Source organism: Esox lucius, chromosome 16 (assembly GCF_011004845.1).
Source record: "Esox lucius isolate fEsoLuc1 chromosome 16, fEsoLuc1.pri, whole genome shotgun sequence".
NCBI classification, from domain to species: Eukaryota; Metazoa; Chordata; class Actinopteri; order Esociformes; family Esocidae; genus Esox; species Esox lucius.
The window spans coordinates 13,505,501-13,513,762 of record NC_047584.1 but is presented as its reverse complement, the minus strand read 5'-3'; the positions used below and the strand labels follow the sequence as shown (position 1 = coordinate 13,513,762).

The 8,262-nt window shown below is 41.6% G+C and overlaps 1 protein-coding gene across 1 annotated transcript in view; it reads left to right on the top strand.

Moving 5' to 3' along the window:
- Positions 1-508: 508 nt before the first annotated feature.
- pth2ra (parathyroid hormone 2 receptor a) overlaps positions 509-8,262 on the top strand; it is a 56,030-nt gene continuing 48,276 nt past the window's right edge. The window contains exon 1 of the mRNA XM_034286700.1: positions 509-552. The gene's annotated coding sequence lies outside the window, so the exon portion shown is untranslated. The remainder of the gene's footprint in view (positions 553-8,262) is intronic.

Below are 8,262 nucleotides of genomic sequence, written 5' to 3'. Positions count from 1 at the left end.
TGTCCCCAGGGTATGGCATGGTGTTGCAAAATGGAGAAATAGGCTTCCTACTTCAAGATCCCATTAACCCTGTACAAATCTCCCACTTCACCCCCATATCACCCCAAGACCATCACATTGCCTCCACCATCCACAAACGGCATCAAGCACTACTCCAGCATCTAGTCATTTTGTCTGCGTCAAGGTTATTATCGTTAACGAAAACTAATGAAAAAACTAAAACTAGTTGTGGAAAAACTTTTTGGTTAACTGAAATAAAAATAAAAACAAGGCTTGACAAAAAAACTAAAACTAACCGAAACTGTATTGTGTGTTTGCAAAACGAACTAAAATAAACTAAAATTATAAAGAAAATGTCTTTAGTTTTCCTCTTTGTCGATTTATTTCTTACATAGGCCTAGTATTTTGGGAGGATATGAAATACATTTTCCAATTTCTTAGCTGTGCGAGTTTTAGTTCACGCCCCTCACCTGTCATCATGGGGGCGAAAGTCGGGAGAAAGCGGCAGAGTCCCATGTGGGATTTCTTCGAATACGACTGTCTCAGATAAGAGTAAGTGCCTTAATTGCAGTCGAAGGTGATCAGATATGTGGAGCATTTCTCAAGGGATAAAATCCCACAAATCTGAAAGTCCATTTGAAAAGCGCACACAAGAAGGCTAACCTAGCTTACCTTGACAAGGTAAGGGAGAACGACAAGCCCCCCTCACCCCAAACAGCAACCATAGGCCAGAAAATACTAATGCAATGCTTCCACCGGCGACCCGATAGCTGCTGGTAAGTGAATACGCACGAACACCACAAGCGGGAGGAAGCATTGGTTCATATGTTAATTGAGACTGGAATGTCTACACGACTGTGAAGTGCTTAAAAAGTTCACTTCACTCGAACCAAAATTCAAAACACAAGAGTCATTAGACTTATTGAATCATAAGTGAGGCGAGAAAGCTGACCCTATGTGTAGATTGTTGGAGCAAGAGAGGATTAACCGCATCTTTCATGGGTGTGTAAGCATATTTTTACCACCCGCCCGGAGGCCAGGTTCACCATGCACTTCTTAACTTACACCGAATGGAACACCCTCACACCGGGGAGTCCTTTGCACGCTGCGTTGATCACATTAGATTTGTGGGGTATAGAAGACAAGGTGCTGCTTGTTGTGACAGCTTACGGCTCCAATATCGTCGAGGCTGTGCGGCTGTTTAGGGATTGAAGGCGAGAGCAAAGTAGCAAGTCAGAAGATGTTTCTCAGGCGCAGCTAAGAAATCCTGGAGACGGGCAGGATGAATTGTGGATGGAGTCAGAGTCAGACGCTGAGGGTGAGGTGTGTGGGGGCCTCGGTGAGTGTGGCTATAAAAAAAGTGGATGTAAAAAACTGTTTTATTTATGTTTGGATGTGTGTCGTCGTGCGACGTTTCCTATAGAATTATTGTTTCAAAAAAAATGGAATAGTGAAATAATTTCATATGCCCATCCTTAGTTAAAACACCAGTGTGTTTAGGATGGTAAATTAAGTGGTTGATATTAGCTTTAAAAAAGCTGAGATTAAACCTTTGTTTCACAGTGTAATTTAATATAATAAAACAAGTAAGCGTACATAAAGATGATCCCATCTCTGGAATCTAGAGTTGAGTACAGCCAAAATCCCTATTTCATGAATCAATTTTTATTAAATCAAATACATAGGTCAGTTTGGATTGTAACAGAATTGTATGAATATTTTTTTTGGGTTTCACAAAAATTATCACATTTTTTGTCTGTTTTATTTTTTGCTTTGCTCAGAACTTGACCTGCCAAATGGGGAGAACAACAAGTTCCAGAGAATGCCATGCCTGGCCCACACCCTTCAGCTCACACTTAAAGATGCCATGAAGCACCCAAGTGCTGATTCAGTCATAACGAAAGCAAGAATGCTGGTACACGCTGTGAGGAAATCATCAGTGGCAAATGAAGAATTTATGAAAAGGTGTGGCAAAACTCTTGTCCGGGACTGTAGCACACGCTGAAACAGCACTTTTGAAATGTTGTGAAGACTGCTGGAGACCAGAGCTGAACTAAACCAATTACTTGAAGATAAGGGCATGGACACATCTCACAAGTGATTGGGCATAGCTGGAGAACCTTGTTAAGCTGCTTGAGCCCTTTGCTGTTCACACAGACCAGCTTCAGAATGACAGCCAGTCACTCTCACAAGTAGTGCCATGCCTGCTCAACCTTGAGGCACCCCTGCTGACAACAACGGTTGGTAAGCTATTAGCTCAAGTGCTGCTGAAGTCCATGCGAGAACGTTTTGCTGGCATTTTTAGCCCTGATTCCACACAGTTTGATGCTACACCAGCAGGAACCTACCTAATGGATCCAAGTGTTTTGCTGGTTCTTCAATCAACAGACACAGTGCCACTGGGGAGGGCAGCTCAGGCTGTGCAGAACCTGGCAGCTCAGTATAACTCAGCTGGTTCTCAGCAAGATGTTCGTTAGAGTGGCCTTTTATTGTGACCAGCCTAAGGCACACCTGTGCAATAATCATGCTGTCTAATCAGCATCTTGATATGCCACACCTGTGAGGTGGAAAAGGAGAAGTGCTCACTAACACAGATTTAGACAGATTTGTGAACAATATATGAGAGAAATAGGCCTTTTGTGTACATAGAGAAACTCTTAGATCTTGATAAATGGGGGCAAAAACAAAAGTGGTGCGTTCATAATTTTGTTCAGTGTAGATATTACATTGAAAATCAGCCGTTTCCAGCTACAATAGTCATTTACAACATTAACAATGTCTACACAGTATTTCCGATCAATTTGAAAATAGAGGCAGGATGACATTTAAGCAGCACGGATAGCCAGGAACATCCGCGATCATTAAAACCGTCGTTAACAGCAGATACCGTAGCCTATATTGACATTTACGCGGGGCTTAATTTCCCCTCAAATACAGAATAAAATTAATACCCAGTGCTGTTTTATCTTAATTTCAGTAACTTATTGAAGTGTTGGGGTTTTTTTTTTATGTGTGGGGGGTATTGGCACAGTAGGCTGTAGAATTTTAAGTGTATTGTCTTGGTCTGACCTCGGACGTGTTTCCTCAATGGGTTAATTCTCTTTTGAGTCTCCCAGTCCGACCATTTTCGTGTGCGCGCATCGAAGTTTTAGCACCATGGATAGCTCCTCCTTCACGTTAGGACCGCAAAACAAGAACACAGAGAAATGCAAGCTTCTCACGGTCATTGTATTCAAAAGTTTCTGAAATATTGCTTAGTCGTGACAAAACTGCTACAGTAGGATATTGACTGCTGAGTGAGCAAACCTAGAGAGTAATTCAAGTACCATATTAGGTCGAATGATTCTTGATTATTTTGGATGCGGAGTGACTACAATATGTGCACTGAACGGACATCGACTGACTGTGGACATTAAAGAAGATATAATAGGATTTTGCCGAACCATCAAACGGATGTGGACGATTCGCAAAGTAGCCTAGACGAATTTTTTTTAATTATAGGCTACGTTTTAGTTAGTAAGTCTCACTAGGCTTCTCGACAGGGCGGAAAATCAAAATATTATGATCCCATTAAATGTTTCCCATTCTAAATAGAAGTTGAAATAGTCGTCATCAATAAGTATGATTATATGTAGGGGAATGGTGGTAATGGTGAACCAGGCTACCACCATGTGAGTGGAAATGTAAAATACTTTATATTTGAAATAACGTTTAAAATAACTAAGTCAGCCAGATTTTTTCTACAAAGAGCTATACATTATCCCTGTTTTAGAAGTATGTTGAAGTGGATCTTATGGAACTTGGTATCTTTACTCCTGAGCTGTTTTTTCATTGATGCACAGGTAAGATTTGTTCGAAATGTCATACTTGTATTTGTTTCGATAAGATTGTGTAGATTCTTAAAATTGATTAAACGCGTTATCAGTTGTGGAAATTCTAACTTAATATGAATTAGAATAAGCAGTTGTGAAATAGATTAATTCACTGTCATTTTTGGCATCTAGTTGGTCATCTGTCATCTGACAGCTGAGACCCTTGCGCTTTATTGCCTACTGCTGGCATTAACACTTTTGGCTCTCACTGCCTCATTAAACGCAGCGTGACTAGTTGTAGGCTACGTTGTAGCTGTGATATATCGTGATCTTATACTTGTGTTATAATGTTTTTTATCAGATACGTTATTGCTACATTTGGGATATTTACCTAAGTTGGAGACAGGATAGATACAAACTCAAATAAAAAAGTATCTTATTATGGGATGGTGTATGTAATTATCGGTTCTACGCACAGGGTATCATGTGCTTCAAACGTATCTGCTCACTCAGTCACATCTCACTCCCACGTTGTAGACTGCAGAAATGCTCATAGTAGTGTTTCTTCTGAATTCCAGTCAGAAGAATAAACCTTTTCAATCCACCTCCAAAAATATAGCTTGTACATGTGTCATTATCCTCTCTCCTTCAAAAGCTACTCTTGACTTCATTTACAGAATACTACAGAAGTGCTGCTGATCAAGGTGGAGGGTCCTCAATTTTGTGCTGGTCTGGCCTTGTCCAATTCCATCACTGCTTGTCAGAATTCTACTTAGTGTACATACTGTGTATTGTTGATGTCCAGCACCACTTACAGTGACTAGATGTGTGACCTGTCATGTTGCAGGAGAACTTTCTAAATTGCTAGGCTGCTACATGTAGACAGACAATTTACCCCGGAGATTAACAACTGATGCCATGTCTCAGACAATGATACTGTCAGTCTCAACCTATCAGTCAATTACACACTGCTCCAAAATATTAAGGGAACACATATTCATCAAAGTATAACACCAAGTCAATTAAACTTCAGGGATTTAAATATGTCCAGTTAGGAGGCATTAGCGATTGTGAATCAATGTCACCTGGTTTGGTGCAAATGAAAGTGACAACAGATGCACTGGAGAGGCAACAGCGAGACAACCCCCAAAAAGGGAATGGTTTGCAGGTGGTGGCCACAGGAAATTGCTCTCTCCTGACTGATTCTTCTCTAGTTTTGCTAGGGTCCTTGTCACTACTGGTAGCATGTGGCAGTACCTGCAGCCCATTCAAGTTCCAGCTCCTCCAGGATCACGCATCCATACGTACCATCATAAGAAGGTTTGCTGTGTCTACTAGTACAGGCTCAAGGGCATGGAGGAGATACCAGGAAGGGCTGTTACGCGAGATGAGCTGGACAGGGCTGTAGGAGGGCATCAACCCAGCAGCAGGACAGGTATCTGCGCCTTTGTGCGAGGAGGAACAGGAGGAGCACTGCCAGAGCCCTATAAAAGGACCTCCAGCGGGCTACTGGTGTGCATGTTTCTGAGCAAACTGTCAAGAACAGACTTCAAGAGGGTGGGATGAGGGCCCAACATCCTCTAGTGGGTCCTGTGCTCCCAGCCTAGCACAGTGCAGATTGATTAGCATTCACCACAGAACACCAGAATTGGTAGGTCTGCCATTGGCGCCCGTTCTCTTCACAAATGAGAGGAGGTTCACACTGAGCACACGTGACAGACATGAGAGTCTGGAAACGCCGTGATGAATGTTATGCTGCCTGCAACATCATCCAACATGACCAGTTTAGCAGTGGGTCTGTGAGGCATACCCTTGGAGGGTCGCACAGAGCTCCTCGTGCTAGGCAATGGTACCCTGACTGCTGTTAGGTACTGGGATGAAATCCTCAGACCCATCGTCAGACTTTACACTGGTGCAATGGGCCATGGGTTCCTCCTGGTGCAGGACAATGCCCGGCCTCATGTGACCAGATTGTGTAGGCAGTTCCTGGATGACGAAGGCATTGATGTCATTCCTGGCCCTCACGTTCACCAGACCTGAATCCAATTGAGAACCTCTAGAACGTTATGTATTGGTGCATCCATAGCGCCACAGAGTGTCCGGGAGCTCACAGATGCCCTGATCCAGGTCCGGGAGTACACTATGCACCATCTCATCAGGACCATGCCCAGATGTTGTCAGGAGTGCATACAGGCACATGGGGGTCAAACACACTACTGAGTCACATTGCAAGTTGCGGTGTGAGTTTGAAACCAGCTCTCAATCGGTTGGTGATTTTGGTTTCCATTCAACATTGCTATGTAATTTTGTTTGTTTGTTCTCAACGAATTACACATATATGTATTACACATATATTAATTACATATAAATTGATCACACATATATTTATTATCTCTGCTTAGACTGCTGCCCCCGCGACCTGGATTTAAGTGTTCCCTTAATTTTTTTGAGTATTGTATGTGTTGCACATCCATGTTCCTTAGTGGAACAGATGAGGTTTAAATATATAATGATGAATAATCTACCTTAAACATACTATTTTTGCCTACCAAGTTAATTATAGTGCTAAAATCGGATTGTAGTATGGAGGAGACACAGGTTAAGTCCCAGATGATGAAATTAGCATAAGAGGTATATACTTTTCTCTGATTGTTTGCAGGGACTAAGTTACAGTGGTGGCATATAGGCATATATCTGATCACTAATACAGGTTCATAGCCCTATGTTCCCCCATGATCCTCCCTGATTTATATGCTGCTTGGGCTAGTGCTGTCCACAGATACCACATGCTCACCTGCAGTCATGTCCATTTCAATTTGAAATTGACATATTTTTAGGCTCTGCTGAGGATGGCCCATGATACATTCCATTCATTCATTTAAGTGGATTGTGTGGTACTGAAAATGTTTTGTTCTGTTCGAGGACATCTCAATAGTGATATCAAACATACATTCATGTTAACATCACATAAAAGTAAACTGTTAACTCTTTCCTGATTTGTAAATGTCATGGGAACAAAAAACTTTACTTTTTGAGATGAATCCATGAAAAGAAATCATTTTACTCTGGTTTACAATATACCATTCAATGAGTCATGAAATTCCATGAATACTCTGTAGTGATCTGGAATTGGAAGACAGTACAGTAATGGAACATCAAAGGGCATGAAATAGTGTGCTTCCTGAGGAATGCAATAAAACATACACAATATACAGTGGACTTTTCAATAAGGGAAAATGTAATGAGAAAAAATACTAAATGTATTTAAAAATAGGATTATGATTTGAAATTTTGTAAAGTTTAAATCTTAAATATGTTATGTAATATTTGAAAGGAAAGCATTGCTCTAACTGAAGGACATATTCTCCTCTTTTTGTCTTCATCATAATAAACAGCATGTTTTGGAGCAAAGGGAAGGAAAATAAAAGGAAAATATACTTACAAACAACAACCTTCTTGAACTCTACTGTGGGATCCTTATTAGGAGGCTTTAAAGAAACAAATCAAGTATTTGGTACACTCCCAATTTTGTAGGTTTTCCTACTTACAAAGCATGTAGAGGTCTGTAATTGTTATCATAGGTACACTTCAGCTGTGAGAGACGGAAGCTAAAACAAAAATCCAGAAAATCACATTGTATGATTTTTAAATAATTAATTTGCATTTTATTGCATGCCATAAGTATTTGATCAGCTACCAACCAGTAAGAATTCCGGCTCTCACAGACCTGTTAGTTTTTCTTTAAGAAGCCCTCCTGTTCTCCACTCATTACCTGTATTAACTGCACCTGTTTGAACTCGTTACCTGTATAAAAGACACCTGTCCACACACTCAATCAAACAGACTCCAACCTCTCCACAATGGCCAAGACCAGAGAGCTGTGTAAGGACATCAGGGATAAAATTGTAGACCTGCACAAGGCTAGGATGGGATACAGGACAATAGGCATGCAGCTTGGTGAGAAGGCAACAACTGTTGGCGCAATTATTAGAAAATGGAAGAAGTTCAAGATGACGGTAAATCTCCCTTGGTCTGGGGCTCCATGCATGATCTCACCTCGTGGGGCATCAATGATCATGAGGAAGGTGAGGGATCAGCCCAGAACTACACGGCAGGATCTGGTCAATGACCTGAAGAGAGTTGGGACCACAGTCTCAAAGAAAACCATTAGTAACACACTATGCCGTCATCGATATAAATCCTGCAGCTCACTCAAGGTCCCCCTGCTCAAGCCAGCGCATGTCCAGGCCCATCTGAAGTTTGCCAATGACCATCTGGATGATCCAGAGGAGGAATGGCAGAAGGTCATGTGGTCTGATGAGACAAAAATAGAACCTCAAGAACACCATCCCAACCGTGAAGCATGGAGGTGTTTCTTTGGGGATGCTTTTCTGCAAAGCAGACAGGACGACTGCACCTTATTGAGGGGAGGATGGATGGGGCCATGTAT